General features: G+C 45.4%; 1 long non-coding RNA gene across 1 annotated transcript in view; it reads right to left on the reverse strand.

Moving 5' to 3' along the window:
- Positions 1–26,526, reverse strand: part of LOC116279565 (uncharacterized) — a 48,604-nt gene that overhangs the window by 18,433 nt on the left and 3,645 nt on the right. The window contains exons 2-3 of the long non-coding RNA XR_012077794.1: positions 18,802–18,996; positions 1,183–1,317 (exon numbers count right to left, since the gene is read on the reverse strand). This is a non-coding gene — a long non-coding RNA (uncharacterized lncRNA). The remainder of the gene's footprint in view (positions 1–1,182; positions 1,318–18,801; positions 18,997–26,526) is intronic.

Here is a 26,526-nt window from a genome sequence, read left to right on the forward strand (position 1 = left end):
AGAACTAGAACAAATCACAATAAAATTTATATGGAACCATCAAAGACATAGAATTTCCAGTGCATTACTGAAGAAAAAAAAAAAGAGCCTGGAGGAATAACTCTCCCAGACTTCAGACAATGCTGTAGAGTTACAGTCATCAAGACAGCATGGTATTGGTACAGAAACAGACATGTAGACCAATGGAACAGATTAGAGAGCCCAGAAATGAACCCACAAAATTTTGGTCAACTAATCTTCGACAAAGGAGGCAAAAATATACAATGGAATTAAGACAGTCTCTTCAGCAAGATAAACATAAGACAAGATACAATAAACCTCCTAGAAGAAAATACAGGCAAAGTATCTGACATACATCTCAGAAATGTTCCCCTAGGGCAGTCTACCCAAGCAATAGAAATAGAAGAATGAATAAACAAATGGGACCTAATGAAACTTACAAGCTTCTGCACAGCAAAGGACACCATAAGAGAAACAAAAAGACAACCTACAGAATGGGAGAACATTTTTGCAAATGAAACTGACAAAGGTTTGATCTCCAGAATATATATGCAGCTCATATTACTTAATAAGAAACAATCAAATAAACCAACCCAAAAATAGGCAGAAGACCTAAACAAGCAATTCTCCAAGGAAGACATACAAATGATCTATGGGCACATGAAGAAATGCTCAGTATCACTAATTATCAGAGAAATGCAAATCAAAACTACAATGAGGTATCACCTCACACCAGTCAGAATGGCCATCATTCAAAAATCCACAAATGACAAATGCTAGAGAGGCTGTGGAGAAAGGGGAACCTCCTACACTTCTGGTGGGAATGCAGTTTGGTGCAGCCACTGTGGAAAACAGTATTGAGTTTCCTCAAAAGACTAGGAATAGACTTGCCATATGACTCAGGAATCCTGCTCCTGGGCATATATACTGAAGGAACACGACTTCAGGATGACACCTGAACCACAGTGCCCATAGCAGCACTATTTACAATAGCCAAGATATGGAGACAGCCTAAATGTCCATCAATGGATGACTGGCTAAAGAAGTGGTATATTTATACAATGGAATACTACTCGGCCATAAAAACTGACAATATAGGGCCATTTGCAGCAACATGGATGCTTCTGGAGAATGTCATTCGAAGTTAAGTAAGCACGGTAACAAGGAATAAAGAGAAGTTACCTCCAGGCACAGTTATTTTGATTAAAATATCCATACAGAAAGCAAGTCACCCCCACGACTGCTGCCAGGAGGAGCATCTGAGTGTACTAGCCCAGCCAAGCAAAGTAGATTCCGACCTTCTCTCTGTAGAATTTCCTGCAGAAAAACAGAAGATAGTTTCAGAAGACACACATAATCACTCTGTAGCTTCATCCTCATGTTAATTTCTTTTTTCTTTTTTGGGGGGCATAATTAGGTTTATTTATTTGTTTTTTAAATGGAGGCATTGGGGATTGAACCCAGGACCTCACGCATGCTAGACATGCACTCTATCACTGAGCTATACCCTCCCTCCATCATATTAATTTCTGATTCTAAATCAAGGGGGCTTTAAGTTTAAACCTCTGATTCAATTCACACTTTAAACATAGGCGTTTTCATAGCAGCCCCAAAATTCTACCTTGAAATAAGAAGTATTTTACGTATCATAGAAGTACAGATCACTGGTTCACCTGCTGAAGAGAGATAAATGAGAACAGAGCAAAGGAGGGGACGAGGCCGACTCCGGAGCAGATGCAGGGGGTCATCACCACTCACTGGACAGTCTGGCACATTCAACAAATCCCCCCAAAGATCATTCTTAACAGGCTTGACACAAGTGGACATCAACAACTGGCTCAGTCACCTGCTCCTGCCTTATCTCGGGAACGTCCCTGGAGCAAATGCATCGTAAACCACAGATAATAAGGAAATGGCTGATAATGTTAATAACTGGGAGTGCAATGTCTCTCAGACAAAATATTTATAAAACCCATTGTGGGAATTGGAGAGGGCAGGAGGGATGGGACTGAGGAAGGCACTGCCCTGTATTCTTTGTATCTAGCACGTCTGTTGTTCACAGGTTTTAAAAACTCTTCAATGTTTCTCAGTTAATCTGGAGTAGATGGAACAGACCAGGGAGGCAAGATTAGAAGAAAGGAGGCAGGGCATGAAGCGGTGCCAGTCTGATCCTGAAAGGGAGACAGACACAGACAGGCAGACACAGAGGGTTTAGAGATGAGGCGGAACAATGAGACGGCTGCTCAGGTGAGTCTTGCTGTTGCTGATACTTCCTTCAACTGGCTCACTGCTGACTCGGCAGTGCTGGGTAAAACCTGTGGATTTCCTCAGCTCTGAGTTCTCTCTGAGGCTTCCAGCTCAGTCTGGAGCTGAGATGAGCTCCGTGGGCTTAGCCTAGGGGGGACTCATCTCTGAGAACATCCTGGAGTCCTTGGAAACTTCACGCAGGAACCCCCTTGGGCTGGACCAGCGCTCACAGGGCTGCTGTGAGACCAGCTCCATTGTCAGAGACCTGGGCGTGGACCATTCCATGGGGAAAAGGGCTGAGCCCGATGCCAAATCAGATAGGAGGGACAAAGTGTGTTCATTCTCATGTGACTGGGCTTTGTGGCTTGGCTCACGGGATGGCAAGCTCAGGATGGTGTCTGGCAGAGAAAACCCTGGCAATGGGTTTGAGATGTCTTGGACTCTTTCTTTTTAAGCTATTTGTAATATATTTTTATCAACTATCCGTCCTGAAAATGCCAAATTCAAAACTGAAAGAATGTTAGAAGTTGCCTGCTCCAACTGGCCAATGGTAAACACACCCTGCTACAGTTACAGAGCTGGTCAGGCAGCCTCTGCCTGGATATTTACAGTGATGGGGAGTTCATTACTTCCAAAGTTTACATGTCGGCAAGAAGGTCAGAAAGAATTTTTGAACCTTAAACAGATGTCTGCCCCCTAGTCCTTGCTGAAAGGCTAGAAATAATGAGAATCCCTTCAAAAGCAGTTTTGTCTGATTGTTATCTCTCTCTGTCAAAAACACCCCAATTCTTAACATCAATTTTTTAAAATTCAGCTTTGATTTCTTTTTATCAAACTTATACCATACATTCAATAAAGAGTCAAACAGTTCTCGAACACCGATTGTAAAAAGGAGCAGTTCCCAACAACCGCCCCATTTCCTGGCCAGAAGCAACCGCGTTCAGCTCCAACTGCTTACTCTTGGAATAATTACTCCCTTTCTCTGACTAATATCCTTGTATCACAGCCTACTGAGTTTTTCAGCTTTATGTATCACCTATTTAACTTTCTATTTTGGAAAATGAAGATTAAGCTCTCTTTCAAACCCCATCTCATCTGCACACCCAAACCTTCATTCTTCCAACCTTTTGATACAATTACATTATAATTTTCATCAGCTCGGTATCCTTGCTTTCCATTATTAGGACTCTGTAAAGACTGTTCACAGCTGTAGCAAGTTGTCTGCTAGACTTACTTTTTTCTTCCCTACTTTGTTTTTCCTGGAGTTAATAACTGTCTTGGTGGTTCATAGCTTATATTTCTGTGCACTTAACAATTCAACCCCAGACCTCTTAATGAATAACTTTCTCAATACTTTCCAATACATTGTCTACAAATTTCATCTCCTTGAATAAATCTCTTCAGATCTCCTTCAACCTGGATTAACGACATGCTAGTCTTGTCACAGAGCTCAAGGGGCCACTAGTGGGAAGCAACAAGGGAATACATGGACCAGGAGCAGGGAAAAGATCAACATAATTTCCTTAGCAAAACATACTTCAAATAGTGGGAAAATTGCTTTCTTTACAAACACAAACACACACACAAACCCCAAAAGCCCATAAAGAATGATTAAAGAGCCATCAAACCCATTGCCCTGCCTTCAAATTATGTATAACATAAAACAAAAATAACAGAAAGAAAATATCATATAAATATGAATCTCAAGGGTGATGGGGTACACTCAGTGGCAGAGTGTGTGCTCAGCATGCATAAGGTCCTAGATTCAATCTTCAGTAACTCCATTAGAAAAAAAATTAAAAAGAAAAGAAAAATGTATCAACTTTAAATATTTACATATTTACAAAATATCCTCTTTTAAAGCTGTGTTCTACAGGATAACGTGGGTTAATGAGACAGTGCCTCTTCATAACTGTGATCCTGCTGATAACTGAGGGAGGAAATTGGAGTATGACCACATGAAATAAAATCCGTTATGAAATAATAATCCCGGGTGACAATAATTATTTGCTGCTGTCATCACAAAAAAGAGAGTCAACTGGACATTATGTACCTTATGACAGAAGTACAAAACTTCACATAACAAGTATTCTTGCACAAAGTTGAACCTCAGTCAGATCAAGCTTTTAGGGGAGGATCAAATCACTTAGCTAAAGCAAATACATACGATGGAGAAACAAGTCTAACACCACAGGGGAGAATGAAATCAGCCAAACAGGAAATAAAGAAACCCCTCAGCAATTTCAAGGAAAATGAGACACAGGAAAATTATAGATTAGAACCCATTTGAGAGATATGCTAGCTGCAATGTCTGAACCTAGTCTGGATCTTGATTTCAACCACAAAACTACTTAAAAGTGTATTTTTGTGACAATCAGGGAATTATTTTGTACTTCTTTACATGTTTGAATCTTTCCATAAAGTGTGAAACAAACAAAAACACTTCAGCGTTTTAAAACCCTCACTATGAAGGTTAAGAGGTTTGCCCAAGTAGGTGGGCACCAGCATGGGGCACTGAGATTAGAAAGAACAGGCACCTGGCTCCAGGACGACCTGGGGCTACCTTGACCTTCCTCTTCTCCTCACCGTCCACAGCCAGCCCATAATTGCATCCTGTCAGCTCCACTCCCCAAACACATTCCTCCCTGGCTCCCACCATCTCTCATCTGGCCCACTCCAAGAGCCTCCGACCCGGTCTCCCTGCTTCCTGGGTCCCTGCAATTCATTCTCCACATTATCTTTGCAAAATGTGAGAGAAAATTAATTTAGTGCTTAAACTATCATGACTGCTTCTCACTGCACTTAGAGTCTACACTCCTTTCCGTGCTCCTGATGCCCTTCTAAACATCGCGTCTCATCACTCTCACCAGCTCTGGCTCCAGTATCTCCTCAAACCTGCTGAGCACATTTGTGCCTCGGGGCCAATGGACAAGCTGCCTCTATACCTGGGGTGACTTTTCCCAGATCCTCAAAGTCCAGCCTCCTTATCGCCATCTCAGCTCATATGTAACCTACTCAAAGATAGCTTTCTTGACCCATTTACCCCCAGTCTCCCATCTTGACACTGTTATTTCCTTCATTTCAATCTGACATTGTTTCCTTATTCGCCCGGTTATTTTTGTTTGCTCGGTTGTCCTTGGCCTCCCTCCCCCCAGCAGCCTTGCCCAAACAGCATAAGCTCCCGGGGAGCAGCCGGCACTGGTGCTCTGAGAAGACACATGCTGAGTGCGACATTACAGTCACGTGGTGCAGAGAAATGGTGTCGAACAGCAGATACAGCAAAGCAGTGAAAATTTCTCTCTTATTTTATAATTTAAGCGAAATCTAACATTTACTCCTGTTTAATGAAGAATTTGGTAGGTCTTTGTTCCCAGTTCCTGGACGGCAACCACTAAAGCCTTGAAATTTCCCAAGATAGGAGTGTCTTTGCTATTCATGGTGGAACCTTGGATGGCTTGTGTTCATAAGATGACTCAGGATGGGGACTGGCCAGCCAGAGACAGCAACCATGTGATTAGAAGCGTGGGGCTTTGAGCTTTGTGACAAGTGAGTGACCACCAGTAGAGGAAGGGGCTCAACGGTTAGGGCTAAGGAAAGGTTTGACTTACAGTTAGGGTTTGGGTTAGCCATGTCGGTAGTGACCCAATAAATCATGGCTTTGTAATAAAGCCTGCAGTAAAAACTTGAGGCAACAAAGCTCAGAGCTCCTGTGAGCTTCCTGGTTGCTAACACTCTTGGAGGACTGTCACACTCACATGCCATGAGGACAAGTCTAAGTGCTTCCCACTGGAGTGCTCTCCACAACAGCTCACCTGATGAGATCTAAGGGCTGCTTCTTGTCTATGCTTCGAGGAGGAGCCCATTCCCTGTACAGAAGGCCCTGTTCACTGGGGTAGCTGAGGTCCTCTGACAGAGGCTGAAGTTGCACTGGGAAGCAGAAGCAGACAGCTGAGCATCACTGTCACCACGTGTTCACATGTTCTGTTGATAAAATGTGGTGGTAACACTTCGTTGTCATTTGTAAATAAGGGGCCCTCAGTTGCCAGCAGGGATTGAGGTACCATATAATTTTTCATAATTCTCACCCAGGTTTAATATTGACCCCTTGAGGGTCACTTGCAAATGTGGGTGGAAAGGAACGCTTGGATGTTACAGTCCTAAGACCACCGTGGGTACCTGGTGAGAGCCTTGCAGATGCTTAATGTCCTACAACCAGGCCAGTCTTCCACAGCAAAAAAACTGGGCCACCCAAGTGCCCAAACTACTGCAGTGGAGGTTCACCTGATGGTCCAGCCCCCTCCTTGGACACCCAGAGGAACCTGGACTCTGGCAGGTTAGGGGCAGGGTCAATTCTAAAACCCAGGCTTATTGTCCTCACAATTCAGTAGTTATTAGGTGACAGCACATGGAATATAAACAACAAAGAACTTGACATGATGTTATATTTTTAGCTTACTCAAGAAACAAAATTTAAATCTAGTCATTCTCCTTCCCAACTGACCTACTTTCCTTTCTCCTGTACTAGAAGCAGATTATTACCCACCCAGCCTTAACATGGGTCCTGACTCCACTTACCTCCTCCCAAACACCACATGAGATTATTCTTCAGCCTGGATGTGGGACCAGCAATTACAAGAGGCTTTAGTGGAAAAGAACTTCTTATGTGCAGATGCCCACTAAACACTGTAGAATCCTGGTGTCCCACATTAGTAAACATGACAGCTGTTTGCAAGTGTCCCCAAAGTTCATTTCAGACTCTCACTGCTAATTTTGCTGGGACATAATATGAAACATGTGGACTGCTGGGCTGGACTGCTATGCTGGGTCTCTGATCCAGGTAGCTCAGTGTCTGCTCCCTGCACCCAGCTCCCTGTTGTGTTCATCCATGTGCATCAAGCAGCTTTTTAGTGTCCATTTTAATGTCTTAAACAGTGCATTTCAGTATTGTCTTCATCCACAAATACGTGTACTGCAGAGTAGTAATGTTCAATCTCAGTCTTTGCTTTCTTTGGTCTTTGAGAGTCAGATAAATGGATAGCAAAGATAACAAAGTCATACAGCACTATAACATAGTATTTCATTTATTTCAATGACAGGATCTATTTAAAGAGCTTAGATAAAACATCCTTGCATTTATGGCATCATTAAGCGTCTGAAGCTGTTACATTTTAAAAACTTCATTTCAGGCGAGATGTTATCAGTTAGAGAAGCGCTTCTGAATTTGAGGGGTTGCTGTCATCTCAGACGGAGTCCCTAAAATATGTCAGCACTGCAGTATTGCCATCATGACAAGAACCCAGACAGATGAAATTTGGAAAGTCCTGTGGCTTTCTAGTGCACAGACAGAAAATGGTATTTCAGAGGGAAAAGCCTGAATTACAGAAAATGATAAATGGAATGGTCTAACATGCATTTCCCTTTCAAAGAACTAATGCTTCTTTGGTCGATAATAACATCTGTCAGTAATTATGAAGAGAGCTGACAGATGCATAGTACTTAATATTAGGCAGGGCTGTTCTAACATTGACACAGATTCATTAATCCCCATAGCAACTCTACAAGGTGGGTACTACAATTATCCCCATTTTATGGATGAGGAACTTGATAAACACAGAGGCTAAATGACATTTACAAGGTCGACAGTGAGAAAGCAGCACAGGTTTTCCAGCTTGAGTCTACGCTCTCGGCCACTTCTCTTTTTTTTTTTTTTTTTTTTTGGTGGCGGGGAGACGATAAGGTAATTCTGGTGAGGGGTGGGGAGGTAATTAGGGTTATTGGTCTATTTTAGAGGAGATGTTGGGGGCTGAACCCAGGACCTTATGTGTGCTAAGCATGCACCCCATCACTTGAGCAGTACCCTCCCCTCTCGAGTCTATGCTCTTAGCTGCTAATCCTCACTGTCCCACATGGTAAATCTGGGGGAACTACAGTTCATTCATTCACTCGTTAAACTCAGCCTTCCCGGTGCCTGGGATTCAGCAGTGAACAGGACAACATGGTTCCTGCCTTAAATGAGCTTGTCGCCTCTTGACATATTATCTTCATTTTACCAAGGAAGAAACAAGGTCAAGAAGTTTAGCCTTTTCCTGTTAACACCAGAGGAGATATGAGGTGCTTTATTTCATTTCTGCCATTTGACTTACACCATGGGGAGTTGTGAGCTGGTGTTGAGATGAGTTAAGTCCGTGGGACCCAAGGCCATGATCGGAGCATTGAGATGAGTTACAGCTGTGGGACCGAAGGCCACGATTGGAGCATTAAAATGAGTTAAGGCCATGGGACCCAAGGCCACGATCAGAGCATGTTTGTAGTATGCAATAAATATTTGCTCCACGCATTGGTCAATTATATAAGATTTAGAACAAAGAAAATAGAAGTACACATGTGCTAGAGATATTCTGTAAGCCTAATGAACAAAGAAACTCAGACCACGCATATGCTGACAGAAAACAGATAAAAGCAGGACAGGTGCATCATAGGGCCCACCTCCCTGTGGCAATAAAGTGTTGTTAACCCCATGGTGTCTCTGGCTGAAGTCTGTCCAGCAGTATGGCAACTCCTTGTGCATTTTTTTCATTTGGGCCGCTCACCTCCTAGAACCCCACATCAGCCTCCCTCGGCTGACACTTGGCGTAGTCGGCAGGATGAGGTGAGTGCCCCTTCTGAACCCCTGCCCCTGACGGGGATGCTCTGATGGAAGCAAAGTGGCCCCCTACCTCTGTATGGTACCCGGTGGCAGACTATTTGCTGACGTGGGCTTAACCTGAGGATTGGGACACAGTGGTGCCCCAGCCATATGATGTCCGGAGGGCATTGGAGCTGTTAGAAAATATTGTCCCTTTAGTCCACCGAGAGGCAGCCGGGAGGGTGGCCTGGATGATCTTATCTGTTTTTCGGCATGCTAGCCAAGACATGAGAGATTTACGGATGCAAGTGGAGGAGTTGCAGTGCAAAGAAGAGGCGCTTAAGCAGAGACCCAGCACAGCAGAAAGATGTCTGTGTGGTCCTAGCTCTACTGCCTCTGAGAGCAGCTATGCCTGTGTAGCTCCGGTTCCACCGCCCCTGGGAGCGGTAAGCCCGACCACTCCCCCCATTCCACTGCGTCTACGGCCAGTGGTGAGGCAGCAGATGGAAATGGAGGAGCCCATGGCTCAGGGAGGAACTCCTGCGGGACCATGGCGAGTGACATACGAGTAAATGGACCACGTATTTGGACTTGGCGCTAGTTATCCGGGAAATGGGCATGCGTCACATGATGTTTTCTTTGCATTTCCGTAGTCCAGATGATGAGCTCCTTACAGCTCGAATGAAAGATTTGATTTTGGGTAATGGCCCAACGTGAACGTTTTGGACTATGGCGGCACTACTAGCACTGTATGTAGACCGCCCCATTCATGAAGTAACTGAGGCTCTGGTTCATCTGTGGGACATAGAGGTGGGCCGAAAGAGGGTACGTGCTGCCAAGACTCAAGGTGAGTCCAAGACCCCCTCCTCCCGTGCAGTGACACAGAAAGTGAAGTCCACACCAAGGAGGAAAAAGGGGAGTGCTCCAATTTTAGGAGGGCCCCAAAAGCTAGATCACCGGCAGATATGGTGTGATTTACTGGCAGCTGGCCTGGACCGTGTAAAATTAGATGGCCAGCTGTTGGAGGTGCTGATGGCCTTACGGAAGAAATTACGGCCTGAGCAACAATATACTCCATTGCCAACCTCCCATCAGGCCCAAGAGGTGGCCTTTGCTGATTTCCTCCCAGACTAGGAGGAAGGCCAAGGTGTTCGGGACTTGGGGCACCCCGATGACTGGAGGCCACATGTTGAGCTGACTATTCACTGGTCGCCCATGAATAAACAGCGAGTGCTGGCACTAGTAGACACAGGAGCTGAAATTACATTGGTGCATGGAAATCCGGAGCATTTTCAGGGACCATGGGTTGATATAGAAGAATATGGAAACAAATAAATGTGTGTTAAACGAGTGGCTCTGATTTTGGGCATTGGCCGTCTGCTCCCTGCTGCATATGAAGTGCATATATCCCCAGTAGCTGAATACATTCTGGGGATAGACATTTTGCAAGGATTGCAAATACAGATGACTCAAGGGGAATTTTGCCTGAGAGTCCGTGTGGTGAAAACAGTTATATGGGGGCATCCACATCATGCACCTTTGATTTTGCCACAGGCCACACGAATGGTGAATGTCCGGCAATATCGATTGCCTAGAGGCCATGAGAAAATAGGACAGACTATTCTGAAGCTTGAGGAAGCCGGTATAATTCGGGCTACGCATAGCCCATATAACTCTCCAGTATGGCCGGTGCGGAAGCCAGACGGCTCCTGGAGGATGACAGTGGACTATCGGGAACTGAATAAAGTCACTCCCCCCATGCATGCAGCTGTGACGAATATAACAGATTTGATGGACCAACTGTCCCATGAACTGGGTACTTGTCAATATGTGGTTGACCTGGCTAAAGCATTCTTCTCAATAGACATAGCCCCTGAGAGCCAAGAACAGTTTGCCTTCACCTGGGAAGGCAGACAATGGACATTTGTTGTGTTGCCGCATGGATATCTGCACAGCCCTACACTGTGTCATGGCCTGGTGGCCCAGGACCTGGCTACATGGAGCAAACCAGATACCATTCACTTGTTCCATTATATTGATGACATAATGCTAACCTCTGATTCTCTTTCAGATTTGGAAACCAGTGCCACAGCGCTGCGAGAAGCCCTGGCGGGCTGGGGGTGGGCCATAAACGAGGACAAAGTGCAAGGACCTGGATATTCTGTCAAATTCTTGAGTGTTGTCTGATTGGGTAAGACAAAAGTGCTGCCTGAAGCAGTAATAGACAAAATCCAGGCATATTCCTGCCCTAAAACAGTTAAAGAGTTACAGACTTATTTAGGTCTTTTGGGATTCTGGCGGGTGTTTATTCCTCATTTGGCCCAAATAGCCAAACCCCTGTATAAACGGATTAAAAAGGGAAAAGTCTGGAATTGGTGTGATGAGACCGAATGTGTATTTGTTAAAACTAAAAGGGCAGTGGCCCAAGCACAAGCACTGAGCACTATAGATCCAGACATCCCTTTCTGGTTGACAGTCCATGTGGACAATGATGGATATGGCTGGGGCTTATGGCAGAAACATGGGCAGCGGAAAGTGCCCATAGGGTTCTGGTCTCAGTTGTGGAAAGGGGCTGAATGTCGTTATTCTTTGAGAAACAGTTGCTAGCAACTTATGCATGCTTGATTGCCACTGAATCCCTGACGGGGAGGCAAGAGGTCCAAGTGCGCACCACATACCCCATTGAAGGATGGGTGCAGACATGGGCAAAGCAACCCCGATCGGGAACTGCCCAAACCCCAACTCTGACGAAGTGGGGTGCTTATTTGGAACAGAGAGCCCAGTACACCACTAGCCCCTTGGCTGCAGAGTTGCAACAGGTGTTAGGGCCTATGAAATTTGTTGCACCTGATGTACAGACGGTCCCACAACAAGGGGTGGACCCTGTGCCCCGTCCCTTTCATGAAGGGAAAGGGCCACCCCTGGGAACTGCTTGGTATACTGATGGATCTTGTAAGGGCAGTCTGCCCACTTGGATTGCAGTAGCACTGCACCCTGCCACTGAAGCCTTCTGGTATGAGACCGGAGAAGCCCAATCCAGCCAATGGGCTGAGTTATGGGCAGTATGGCTGTTATTGATGAATGAACCTAGCCCCTTGCAGATTTGTAGATAGTTGGGCTGTATATCGAGGCCTTACATTGTGGATACCCCAATGGTCCCTGCAAGACTGGATGATTGGGCACCGGCCCCTGTGGGGACAACAGATGTGGAAACAGTTATGGGACAAAGGCCAAGAAGTCCAGTATACTGTTTATCACATACCAGGGCACCGCCCAGCCCTGGCACCGGGCAATGATGCTGCTAACGTGCTAGCCCAACTCCGCCCTGTACAGGCTATGGTCCCAGGACCCAATATAAGTCCCTGGCTCTATAAAAAACTTGGTCACATTGGCTTATACACAATAAGGCAGGTAGCTGAACGGTGGGGCCTGCACCTGAGCCACAGTGAAGCCAAAGATGCCGTGCGGCAATGTCCATGGTGTGCTAAGCACCACCCGCACCGACGGCGATGGCCCCAACAGATGGGGAAGATTGCACGGGGAATTCAGCCATTGCAGCTATGGCAAATAGATTACGTAGGCCCCTTTGCTCTGAGTACGGGCTTGCGGTACCTGCTGACAGCGGTAGACACCGCTACTGGTCTAGGTTTTGCTCACCATGTGCCCCGAGCTACACAAGACGCTACTATTAGAGCACTGGAAGTTTTAAGGGCCTTCTATGGGACTCCCTTAGAAATACAAAGTGATAGAGGGACCCCTTTCACTGCCCAACAGATACAGGTATGAGCCCACTGGAAAAGTTATTGCAAGGGACTATTCGGAGGCTCAGAGTTGGGCCTGTGCAGGATGCCTCCGATGTCTCAATAGTGGGGCATGCGTTAATATTACGCACCCCCAGGGTGTTAAACTCAGAAAAACAGGACACCTGGACATGAAAGAATCAGGTCCAGACTGAAGGCCCCTGGCTAGCCCTTTTGGAACCGTGGGGCAATGGGCTAGAGAAAGCCCTGCAGGTAACCCTACGAGTGGGGGAACGGCCTTTTGATGTGCAGGTTACTTTAGGGAAAACAGGAGTGTCCCTACTTAAAGGAGCAGAAGCCCTACGGCTTTGGGCAATTCCACTGATAGCTCTTGAAGCTCTCCCAGAGTGTAATCAAACTAGTGTGGGCGGGTTGGTATGGTAACACCGCCCAGGGCGAACAGCCCTTCCTGCCACTGTACTCTCACAGGATGAGAAAGTGGCTTGCATCCTCCCAGAAGGGAAAGATTTGCCAATCATGTTGTCCACCTCTGCCCTGTCCTTCCGTCCAGGGTAACAGCAAATACCAAGTTCTCCTGGGCACACACATTCGCGTGAGTCCACAACGTCTCTCACTGTTGGGTCTGTACTGAACTTCCTGTAGACACAGGAGATGGACTGCCGTGGCACCTCCACCACGCGTCCAGAGCTAATTGGAGCACCTTGATTCAATAGAATGCCAACCGGACAGCGAGATCGCCCTGGGACTTGCGGCGGCAGACTATTGAAGAAATATTCCGACGTGAGCGGGGCAATGCCCCCCCCACCTGGAAGGACTGTATGGAATGGGTGGGAACGGATGAATAGTATTCATGTGAACGTGAGGAATTTAAGCCCCCTCTGTATTGAGCAGCGGTTTGAACATGAGGCTCCAAACCGCACAGTGGGGTGGCTCCCAGAAGAGCTGTGTGCCAAAATCACTTATAATGTAAATGCCTCCACCTGGTGGGATGGACGACCTCTAATTGGCACAAAGCCCACTGATTTCCTGCCACCAGGGTATCTGTGGGTATGTCGCACCTACGGATGGTCTTATCTCCCAGCTAAATGGACAGGGCGCTGTACTTGGGGTAGAACTTACTTGCCCGGACATATCCGGCCCACTTTAACAGAGGGCCCCACAAATTGGGATCCACTGTACACACAGTGGCACCGGGGGAAGCATGCAGCTTGGTGGTTTTATCCCATGGCCCTGTTCCTGCCTGGTGCTAGGACCATCATTGTTGAATTGCAGGTAGAAGCTTTAGCTCAGCACATATCTGCTGTACTGAATGTTACTAGAAAAGCTATAGAGGAATTGTTAGATGAGACTACCCAGATGCGAAAGGTAGTCTTACAAAATAGAATGGCATTAGATATTCTCACTGCAAGCCAGGGTGGCACATGTGCTATGTTACATATTGAATGTTGTATCTATATGCCAGATCACCAGAAGTAAGTAGTTAAGGCACTGCATGAAATAGATGAGGAATTGGATCGCATAGATCATGTAACTCAAGACCCCCTTAAGAATTGTTGGTCACCCTTGACGTCCTCCTGGAGATGGAGCCTAACTGTCCTGGCTATTGTTGCTGTTTGTGTATTGGTAGGATGCTGTATTCTGTATTGTTGTTGTGGTCTTTGGGCACAATGCTCCGTCCTGTGGGCTAAGGTTCCTACGACCTAGGGGGTGGAATGTGAGCTGGTGTTGAGATGAGTTAAGGCTGTGGGACCCAAGGCCACGATCAGAGCATGTTTGTAGTATGCAATAAATATTTGCTCCACGCATTGGTCAATTATATAAGATTTAGAACAAAGAAAATAGAAGTACACATGTGCTAGAGATATTCTGTAAGCCTAATGAACAAAGAAACTCAGACCACGCATGTGCTGACAGAAAACAGATAAAAGCAGGAAAGGTGCATCATAGGGCGCACCTCCCTGTGGCAATAAAGTGTTGCTAACCCCATGGTGTCTCCGGCTGAAGTCTGTCCAGCAGTATGGCAACTCCTTGTGCATTTTTTCGTTTGGGCCACTCACCTCCTAGAACCCCACATCAGCCTCCCTCGGCTGACACTCATGTATAACTGAAAAATTGTGCTCTACACTGAAAATTGATACAACATTGTAAACTGACTATAACTCAAAAAAAAAATTTAGAAAATGAAAGAAAGAAGAATCAGATAACTGAAAGCTTATCTAGCACATACTGAATTCTACTTCGGGGAAGAGTGTGGTACTCAGCATTTAATGTGAAATTGATAATACTCCTGAATATAAACAAAAGACACAGGCATATGGAAACGCATCTTAAAAGAGGAAAGAATCCAGTCCAGCCTCTTCATTTTACAAGAAGGGAGACTGAGACCTGGGATCTGTCTTCCTGGCAATCAGCAGCAAAGCTCACCTAGTCCTCATGTCTTGCACTATGTCAAATGCCAACAGATCTGTACTAGGCCTATATTCATAAAAGTCACTTCTGCATTTTTCCAACAGTAGGTAATCTAAGTGTCTTGCAAAATAGTCTTCCCAAAGAGTCAGGAAATCATATCATTTTGTTGAAATGCAAAAAGATTAATTTTTGTATTAAAACAGCTTGAGCTTTATTCTCTCCATTTAAAAAGTGACATGTCAAATCAATGTTTTGATATTTTAAAACCTATTAAGAGTACAGAAAAAAATTAAAATTTTCTTCAATCACAACAGAGATAAGCTTATTTCCTGAAAATATTTAATGTTGATTTTTCTAAATTAATGATTCTGGTCATATTCCTACAAATTTAAAAATTCTAGTGGATGGTTACATGGCGATATGAATTCTGAGTTGTAACAATATGCATTCTGTGTAAATAATCTTCAAGGTCGTCTGCTTAAGGCAATTTAACGAGTCCCTATCTTACAAGAATGACATTGATTTCATCAAAACTTCATACTGCACTAAAAAACAACTGAATCCTTATTACTGCAAATCAAATTCATATATATCATATATATATACATATCGAATATGTATCAGAAATAAGCCATCCTCTTTAGTATTCAGAGCTGATTCTCCTAAGCTGTCATTGTGAAAGCACATTTTTTTTATTGAACACCTCTTGGGTGCTTTGTATACAAGGCGTCTAACTCTCACAGTCAAGACAATTTAAAAAACTACTCAAATTTCACAAATGAGGAAATGTCCTTAAGCCATTAATGGCAACTTACATATTCATCATCAGGAAAGAAAAGAGTCAAGATTTTAGTTTCATTATTCACTGACAATTTTTTCTTCCGTACTAAAACTACATAAAACCAATTCAGACTTTTTAAATTTTTCTCTCAATAAGCACCACTAGAGAAAAACAAGCAATGAGTCATTAGCAGTGGTTGGACTTTCAAAACTCACTTTTCTTTTGCATTATAATCATTTTTAATATTTTGTTTTTACTGCTTGCAGAACACTAGAATAAATAACAATAACTTTTTAAGTCATTAGCCGAGAATAAAACATTTGTGAAAATGTACAATTTTAATTTATGCCACTCTGTCTCACATTCTCACTGGTGTCTCACCTTTGAAGGCCTCATCAGGCTAAGATCATTAACATCGGTCATTTATGGACTCACAGGAGTTTGAGAAACCACTCAATAAGAGGCTGATTAAAGGAGCAATTAAGAATGCATCCTGTGCAGCCTGGGTTCCATCCCTGAGCCTGCCACCGCCAGCTGTGTGTGATTTGGGACAAGCCGCCCCATCTCTCAATCCCTCAGCTGCAGAAAAGGAGACACTGATACCTACCCTCAAACACGTGCTATGAAGTAAAACATGAGGAAAGCATTTTAGTCATTGGTCGGTGCCCATTCAGGGCGAATTTGGTCATTATGATGATGAGGATGGCTGTTAATGAATTAAGCTAGACCAAAAAGTAGAAATCACCATAAAGAAGAAACATTTTAAGTCAATAAGCTTTTCCTTTTGGATGGACTTCAGAATATTTTATTGATTTTTTTAATAAGCCAAGTATTGCCCATTATTTATAGACTTCCAGGTTCATGAACAAGTCTCAAGAAAAAGAATTAGAGGCCTTTAACCTCTGAATACTAAGAAAGTAAAGTTAAAAAAATAGGGGGGAGATTATACCTCAATTGGGAGAGCACGTGTTTAGCATGCATGAAGTCCTCAGTTCAGTCCCCAGTAACTCCATTTAAAAACGTTTTTTGAAGAAATGGAGAATTAAAGCACAAAGATGGAGGACTACAGAATTCTTTTGCAGACTCAACTCAGATTTAAGTTGGGGAAAAAGATACCCTTTTCTCAGAGGAAATCTTGAAAACTTTGTAAACTGGATCTGAGATGTCAGGTCTTTCAACATTATTCATGAATTCATATTACCAAGTCTTAAAACTACCTGATAACCCACAGTGGTGATACTGATCATAATCACAGCTGCCAACACGGTTCGAGCTCTGGCTGGGACTGCTCTGTTCTGACATCTCTGCCACTGAGGCCTCACCAGGCTGAGATCATTAAATCCAGTCATTCATGAGCATCTTGTGTAAGTCCTCCATTTGTGCTTCTAACTCCCCCCTCACCAGCCACTCTGAGGGAAGCACTGTTATCATTTTCTCTACCCACAGATAAGGCCACTGATGCACAGAGACTAAACCTGCTTCAGGTCACATCGGCATAAAAGGATGTCTGTATTTCTGCTGTTTTGATATTGACAAAGGAATCTAAGATATCAACTCATGAGAGACTGTTAAATAATCAAGTCTGTCTGGTCTTCACCTCAAAGACCAGATACTATAAATTCCTGATGTAGGATGAGGCTGCCGCCACAAACTGACTCAGCTTGTAATTAATATCCAAGACTGAAGCAGTGGATACACGTAAATATTCACGAGTGTCAACTCCGTTCACGTGTCTGGGCCCTTCACTGACTGAGCGGGGGTGAAATCCCCACCCGTGTCAGGGAGGGAAGCGCGGCTCTTCCGGTTCTCACCCAGGCTTCACGGGCTATTTCCCCCCACAGACTGTCCTCAACGATTAAAAAGCTCTCAAGACTTTTACACCATGCAAAACTAAAAGATATTTCTGCAGATGGAGCACTTTCTCAGGCTTAAACCTTTTTTGCCTACACTTAGCAAGGGGGAGAAAGAAGTATGACTCTGTAAAGTCTCTGAGTCTCACCACTCACACGAGTAGAACGGCCTCAGCACAAGATGACCCTTCACATTGCAGGGTGAGAACAAAATAAAGCTGCCCCAACAACAGGCACTCCCAGAGACAGCGCTAAGCAGTCTTCTGCACACTCACGGTTGTGCAGCCCTCACCACCATCTATTTCCAGAACACACCATCATCCCAAAAGAAACCCCCTGTCCACTAGTAGTCACTCCCCATCCCCCCTCCACCCAGATCCTTGCAACCAACACCTGCTCTCTGCCTCTGCATGTGCCTATTCTGGGCATTTCAAATCACTGAAATCAACAATATGTGGCCGTTTGTGTCTAGTTCCTTTCACTTAACATGCTGTTATCAAAGCTTTTCCATGTTGAAAAGGTATCAGCATCTTTTTTTTTTTTGAAAATGTTAAATTTTATCAGAAGGTGGTAAGTACTATCAAAAAGAGTAGAGTGGAGTATAAGGGGTGGGGATTCAAAAGGAAAAGGGCGGGTTGAGCAGTCAGGGTGGAGTTCCAAGAGCAGGTGGCCGTTTTCACCTTCCCCCCTTTTTTCCTTTTCACTTTTTTCATTCTTATATCTGAATAATATTCCACTATATGGAGATACTACCTTCTGTTCATCAATTTAGCAGCTATATATGGATGAGGTCCGGAATAATATGCATCAGAAGTGACTAACAGTGATGTCATTTAAGCAAAGGGCAAGATGTGCTTTTAAAAAAGGCCAACAAACAGAAGCACAAGGAAATTCAGTGTATTTCTGAGAAAGTGCATGCTTGTTTCAGAAGGGCTGCTGTGCAGGGATGTGAGGAAGTGTGACAGGATACACAGTGAGGGAGTCATCTGAGAAGTTTCCCCACTGCAGGAAGCTCAGACAATTCTCCTCCCTCATCCAGTATTTTAGAGCCATTTTTATGGGTTTCCTCTTATTTCAAGTAACAGCACTTTAAATACACATCTGATCATCTGCATCAGATCAACTTACCTCCAAGCCACAGAAAGTCATTCACTGTCTGGAACAGCTCCAGGACAAATGGTGATGGACCAGGGAGTCCTACAGCATCCCGGCCAGGTGACGTCCAGAAAGTAAAATGGACAGAAATGTCTCACTGCTGGTGCACGACGTCTGCCCCAAAATTGCCCCGAAAGCATGCTGGCAAAGCACTACTCAACCCTCTCACTACAAAAAAAAAAAAAAAAAAGCAAAGAAGGCAAATTTAGGCTCTGCCATTGAAAACCAGCAACCATCACTGTCAGTAACTGAGCTGGAATGGTCCTGACTTTGAAAAACACTGTGTAGTTATTTTTCAAACATGAAAGGCATATATGTATTTCACATACATAATATTACTGTAGGATTTTTCTTTCCAAAATTTCCAGTGACAACATTAGCACAAGTATGTTTATGTTTCAGCTTTTAAAAAAAAATCAATTATGTTCCAGTTTCTTAATTTTGAGCCTTTTGTTATTTTATAAAGAGAGCTATGCTGCATATTATAAACCAACTGTTTGGATTCTGCAAACAAGACCTTTATGACCTCATTATTTCAGAGCAAGCTTTAGTGATGCTTTGAGAGGTGGAGCCTGAGGCACTCACTAACAGCTCTTTAAATACTGACAAGAATGTGTTATTAAGTAATGCAAAGGCTCTAAATCCACATTAACTCAGAAACCAAAGAAATTACACCAAAGCCTTACTTTATCATTTTTAAATATTCCTATTCTTTTGAATATTAAATTAATTTAAAGATAAGATTTTGTTTTTGAGAAAATCAGTAGCTGTATTCAGTTTCCTCTCACCAAGAAAGCAATTTTTATCAAGAATATAAACACCTATGGAAATCCAAAGACAGGGCATTTCTAGCTAAGTGAACGTGCAGATCTCAACACACACATAAATCCTATCAGATCTCACTCAAACGAGCTCAACAAACTCCTGGCTACCCTGGAACTTAGCTCTTCTGTTCCAAATGTTGGCTGAGCAAAGATCATCACACAAGGCAGGGAAGGAGAGAAGAGGAAAGTCCACCTGGCGGCCTCCATCTGTTTTCTTTCAGCCACAAGGCGCCGCTAGGGCGGCCCCGCTAACAAGCCCTCCCCATAAGGAGATACTGCATCTGCACTGCCCCTGCCGTCCCCAGGCATCCCCAATGCCCCTCTCCCACTGGTCACCTCCCAGGCTGTCAATTGTATTCTAATGACCCTCTCACTTGGTGGCACCCTCCCCTTGTACCCAACTGCACACAAACACACACACACACACAGCCAGAGCATCCTTCCCAAAACACAAATTTGATTACATCACTCCACTGCTTCAAGCCCTTCAGGGGTTCCCTAGTAGAGTTCTAGCCCCACCCCCACCCCTGCCCCTAATTGCCCAGCCTCACTGCAGTACCCAGGTCCCCAGTGACCTCAGGGGCCCCCTGACCACCTGCTACTTCCCATTCGCCTCCAGGCTCATTTTCACTATATCTAAAGAAAGCCTTCCCTGCCTTCAACGCCCATACTTTTAGTTAGGTGCCCCTGCTGTGTTCCTAGAACATTCTATGCTGGGTCAACTTCTGAAACTGCTAAGCTCGCAAGAGGCAAGTATGATTTGCTTACTACTGTGGATCTATCCCTCTCCCCTACACACTCAGAAGTGCACGTGTTATGAATAAATGAATGAAGGGGTGGGTCTCAAAGGGACAGACAGACCTGCTATCGCCCGTCCCGACCCCTTCTTTCTGTAGAACATCAGAAGCAAAACCAGGAGTACCTGTCTTGTGGGTCACTTCCTGCTGACACCCTTCACTGCCTCCTGTGTCAGTTCTAGTAAAACCCAAGCTCTTCCAAAGCCCTCCACCCCAGGCCATCTCCAGTGTCCTCCACAGCAGGGCACCCTCCACCCTGGGCCACAGAGGGCAGTCTCCCCGAGTCCCTACCTACAAGCCTCCAGGCCTCTGCCCGGCTGCTCCTGCCACCTGAGCCACCCTCTTGATTCTTTCTCCTGGCTGACACTTACTCTGCCCTCACAACTGAATGTAGAGCCCATTTCTTCCAGGAAGTCCTCTCTGATAATGTCCTTTAGGTCTTGGCTGGGCTCACTCTACAGCAGCACTGCATGGTGTGCAACTGGGTGTTTGCCTGCTCCATTGAGACCACGACCTCTTGGGGGCCACGTGGGAAGAAGTGAGAGATTACAAGAGGGGTGGGAGAAGCAAAAAGCAAAAATCACAGCCCAAGTTCCAAATTCAAGGATTCTTTCTGAGAAAAAATAATTAAATATTTCACACGTGTGCAATTTGGCTACTATTTTTGTGGCTTGTGGACAGCCAGAGCTTGGTGTTCTTGTCCAAAACCCAGGTTACATGCAAAGAAATGTATATATTCATATCCAAAGGAAACCAGAGCTGCTCAACAACAGTTTGCAGTTAGAATTGAAAGGAACTTTGATAAAGGCAATCTCTCTCTCTCTCTTCTTTCTTTTCTGGCATCATATAATTTTAGAAGTATTTGCGTGACTAAGAGATGGCTACAGCCCGTGATTCTGCACTGGAGTGTTTGGGGCTGAGGAAGCCCAGATTACATTCACTGTGTAAATGCAATCACACCAACACACTGACAGGCGCCCTGGTGGTGGAGCTGATGTTCCAAAGCAGGCAGCCTTATGCTGTAAGAGAACTGTAAAAAGAAAGGAAGAAATGCAGTGTTCTGTATTCAATTTCATTTGCTATATGGGCCATTAACTGATAATATATCTTGTCTAATGAAACCCAAAAATAAATTGTCAACGTCTACTTTCTTCATCTGACTTTTTATGCTAACTTTGGATATCAAACCCTCACTCCATACGGAAAGCTCAGGCCTACGCTGCAGCACAGTTACATCCCGTGGAAGAAAACCGATCAAGGGAGAACTGGAGAGTTTCCCTTCAGAAGCTGCTAAGTCTGGTTTTGCACCTGTACGTCATTTGCAACCACGTCATCATCAAATGAGTATGACCTTACCTCTGTGGGGCGTAAAGCACTGCGGTGCTTCCGAACCATCAAAGAACACTGAGCTTTGTGAAACAGTCCTGAGGCACTTAAATCGCACTTTTTCTGAAAGTCTCCAAAACTGACCCACTTCACCATTCCAGGCACAACAGGGAGGTAACGGAATTAGTAGAGAAAACATGCCCTTGAAGTCTGACAAGGCCCTGCTTGAATCCTGCTACAGCATTTACTAGCCGCTAATGGACCAATACCATAACCCCTCTGAGAAGGCTTCCCAATCTGCAAAAGGGGCTGCCACCGCCCACCTGGGAGGCATGGATGTGAATGCAACACGCAAGTATGGCAGCCGACTGGTACCTGACACGGGGCCTGGCTATTTTCCCTCCGCTGCCCTTCTCCCCCTTTAAACTTGCACTGTTCCCCCTGGTAAGGGTCAAGACCCCGGAACAGACTGCCCAATTCTTCTGTGTATCCACGGATACATTACTTACCCTTAGGAGGCCAGAAAAACAACTGCCTCCACCCTAGTCACTATCAATTTTCTTAAGAGTCTGAGGTTTTTTAACTCAGTTTTGCAGGGAGACTATACCAGAATTATCCAAGCATCATTCTCCAGGTTGGCTCCTCTCCCATCTCCCATCCCTTCTCACCTCAGATCCTCTGATTGCCTTCTGTTCATGGGAGAGTCCGATAGGGTGGAGACTCCCTAGGCCTCCCTCCCTCCCTCACAGGTGAGTGTGTCTAACTTCTCCCCACACCCCACTCCAACTCTAGCTTCTGAAGAGTCTCCACTCCCGGAACCTGCAGCCTCTGCATCGTCCCAAGATGTGCACACGTGGCCACAGCCTTCCCTTCAGATTTCTTCCTGGGTGACCCTCCCCACACCCCGGCCCCTTAAGGATAAATGGCATTGCTCTGAAAATCGCAAACGCCGCTGTCTGACACACCAAAGCTGCGTGGTCTGGGCTTTCCTCCAACACATGCATAGCCCTGTCCCCCCTCAGCCTTAGTCTGCACCTCTTGAGATAAGCTCATTCACCTACAGGGCTGTGAACACCAGCTAAGATTGACGACTCCCTACGTGTATCTCTACTCCGGCTCCTTCACCTGAGCCCCAGGTTCATAGACCAAAGTGCCTCTTTGAAGTCCTAACTTGGATGAAAAATGGCATCTTAAAAATGCCTCGTGTCCACAATTTAGTCTGGAATTCGATTCCTGGCAGGTAGCTCCCAGGCTCCCCATTTTAGTAACAGCCCCAGCACCCACCTAGGTGTTTGAGGTCACATTCAATTTCCCCTGTTCCCTCCCCCTAGCCCTGCCCTGGAATCTGTCTTGTCATTTCCATCGCTAAGCCCATCTCAAGTCTGGTTCTGCAGGGACCACGGCCGGAACCCCACAAACTCACAGCATGGTGCAGTGACTCACAGTCCTCCGAAGGGTGCTCCCTGAAGTGGGAGGTATCTCCTGGCATGGGTCACCTCAGAAGGCACTGGATTCTCATAAAGGAGGCCCAGGAGAAGTGACTCAATGTTCTCCCGTGGTCTGAACTTTGAAGGGCCTGAGGTCTGGGGAGCTTCTGGTTAACAGACACACATGCCAGTGAGCAGATGAGGATGGAGGAACCCAGGCAAGGCTGTTCTCACTCCGACCCCTGGGCTCTTGGGAGCCACGGGAAAGGCCTGTGTCCAGGGCACAGCCCAGCCATCACAGATCCCAGCCTGCTTTTTCCAACTCGGACAGCCTAGATTCCTTCTACTTGTGACACTTAACTTCTGTTCTGTTCCCTCCCAGACTGTGATGGACTCTTTCAGAATGTCTGGCCTGTCTGAAGCGAGACCAAGTCAGTAAAGGATGAAGTGTCCACATTTGAACCAGAGCATGAAAGGAGAAACAAGGTCTCATGACCAGCATGAAGGTGGTGGTCAAACCCTTCCCCCAGGTGAGATGAACCAGCTTGGGGTGTGAAAATGCAAGGTCCTAGGTGGGTCAAAGCATCTACCTCCACGGCTGACTTGGATATTGGTGTCTCACTACCGCAAACTAACGACACGGCCGTCAGTGGTGGACGTCAGCTGCAACAGACACGGAGTCAGCTATTTACTGCCAAAATGAGTTAAAAGTAAAGGCCGATGCAGGGAAGCCTGCACGGCTGCTGAGGCAAACCACAGACCTGGCTCTGAATGTCCACTGGCTGAAGCAGAGAGAAAGCTACTGTCCCCTTTAGTGGTCCCTGTGTCCACCAGATCCAGGTGAGCCAGCTACTTAACTGAAGGCCACATTGTCCTGATACTCTGAGAAACCAGCCTCATAAAGGCAGTAAAATAGTGACATGGATTTTAGACCCGCTTCTGCCCCTTTACGAGGACAAAGTAAAGTAAATGGCATGGGGAAGGCAAAAGAAAAAGAAAACCCAGTGACTGCTTCCTCCAACAGCGTCCCCTGCAGCTGCTCACCCCCTAGCCCACCATTTCCTCACCAGTGACCGCCGGCCAGGCAGCGCCGTCATGCATGTCACACAGCGACAGCCAGGAACCGCATGCCGAGCACGTTTGTGTAAAAGCCAGAATCACGCAAGGTGCTGCAGACTTTGACTTTCCAAGTGAAAATGCCCATGAAAAACATCCCTCAGAAGCCGCTTAAATCAGTTCACATCTCACCTCTTCAAAACAAACAAAATTAATAAGAGCTAATTTTTCACCAAATGTAAGGAGGACCAAACATGTTTCTCAAAGCAAGGATTCTACCAGGTATCAAACACCAGCAGGTTATATGTTAACAAAGCAAAAATTCCAAAAATTTAGAAGATAAATTCATGACTGAGATAATACATGAATCAAGCAATCTCGCTATTTCCAATGCACGGTGTGCACAGATCACATTTTCAAACCCAACAACATGCTCACAGGGTGATCCGAGAAAAACGGAAAAAAGAGAAAAAGAGGAACAAGCAAAAATTAGAAACCCACAGTGCTCCTAGCATCAGTGGCTGTAGCTACTCTATTGGACAGCAACTCCAGGGGTTCCACCAGGGGTCCTGGCTGAAAAGGGAGAGTAAGTGTCCACTCTAACCCTAAAAGGATCTCTCTGAAACAAAGGCGGATTCACTTTTAAATGTCTGAAGACTGGCGGGCTGCTCCTCCCTCCCCCCTTGGCTACAAGATAGCCCTCCTCCTTGCCAATCCCTTTCTGGATGTAGGGAAGCAACCCGGCACACAGCCAGGGTAGCCGGCCTCCAGGTAGGCTTATCTGCTGTCTGTGTCCAGTCCCACCAAGTCCTCCTTCTCAAACGGGATGCAGGGGTGGGGGATCTTCTCCCTAGAATTGTTGGGGGCCCCGTCCAGGCTCTTGGACACGAGCATGATGAAGACTGAATCAATGATGTCCTCGACCCTCTTCTCCACCACTCTGCAGGCCTTATAGGTTGAAGGCCACATCAGTGGGCGGCTGCTTGACCACTTCCCAATGAAGCCCAAAGGCAACGAGCTGATTGTCGTAGAATGTGGTGCCATACAGCTCCTCTGCACTTGAAGCTTCTCGAATGTCTTGTCCAAGAGGCAGTCGGTGATGGTGACAAGGCCCACGACCTTGCGGTGAGTCTGGAAGTCACTCCACCCATTCTTGGGCCCGTAGTGGTGCCTGTAGTGGATACAGAGTGCCCACTGGGAGTCGCATGGGCTGATCTGGCTCACCGAGGAGATTCACTTATAGATGCAAAAGAAATTCTCCTCTGAGACGATTCGCAACAAGTTGGACCACGACGGGGAGGTTCTGGTTGTCCTCAGCACACTGCACATATTAGGGATGCTCATGTTGCAGGCCCTGCTGAGAGGGGAGAGGATACTGAGGTACACACTCTGCTGTGGGCTGCAGGCCCTTCTGGGATGCTGTGACCTGGTGTGTAGCAGCCGTAAGGCCAGGAAGCCCAAGCAAAGCCAGGGGTACAGTTTGTCCTCAGTGTCTGCACATGGCTACCGTAGCTCGGATCACATTACCCAGCTTTTGGTCTAGGCTTCCAGCCCCTACAGAAAAGGGTCATTTCTTGTTTTCAGTTTCCAACACCTAGCCAGGCCCTGATGCAAAGTCAGTGCTCAAAAATTCTGAATAAATGAATGAACAAAGGAAATGCTTTCCCGACCCCCCTTCAGCAGAATATAAAGAAAAGAACCACAGTGGGATCAAAAGATCTGTTTCAACTCCAATTGACTTGATCTCCTAACCTGCAGAATAATGGATAAGAAAACTTTCCTTGGGGAGGAGGGTACATTTCTGTTGCAGAGCCCATGCTAAGCATGTATGAGGTCCTGGGTTCAATCTCCAGTACCTCCATTAAAAAAAAATGAAACAAATAAATAAACCTAATTGCCCCATGTCAAATATTAATTTTTTAATTCAAAATTCAAAAAAAGACCTTGCAATTGACACATTTTAAACTTGTCTATCCTTAAATTAAAAAAAATCCCTGCCTTACAAGAATATATCTGGATTATGGAAGTTTGCAAATGTAAAATGCCTAGGGTACAATCTGCATAAAAAGTGGGGGACTGTAAACATTTACTATCCCTCCTTTATGAGCTATATTTCCTTTGCGGGGGGTTATAATCTCTCAGAGCTAAATTTCTCAGATTAAAAAAAGAAAACATTTCCTGATTCTCAGTAATGCTGAAGAATTAGATAACCCTATGAAAGCATCTAACCCACAGAGGTTACTCAATAAATGTTTGTTGAATGAATGA

This window comes from Vicugna pacos, chromosome 11, assembly GCF_048564905.1.
Source record: "Vicugna pacos chromosome 11, VicPac4, whole genome shotgun sequence".
NCBI lineage: Eukaryota > Metazoa > Chordata > Mammalia > Artiodactyla > Camelidae > Vicugna > Vicugna pacos.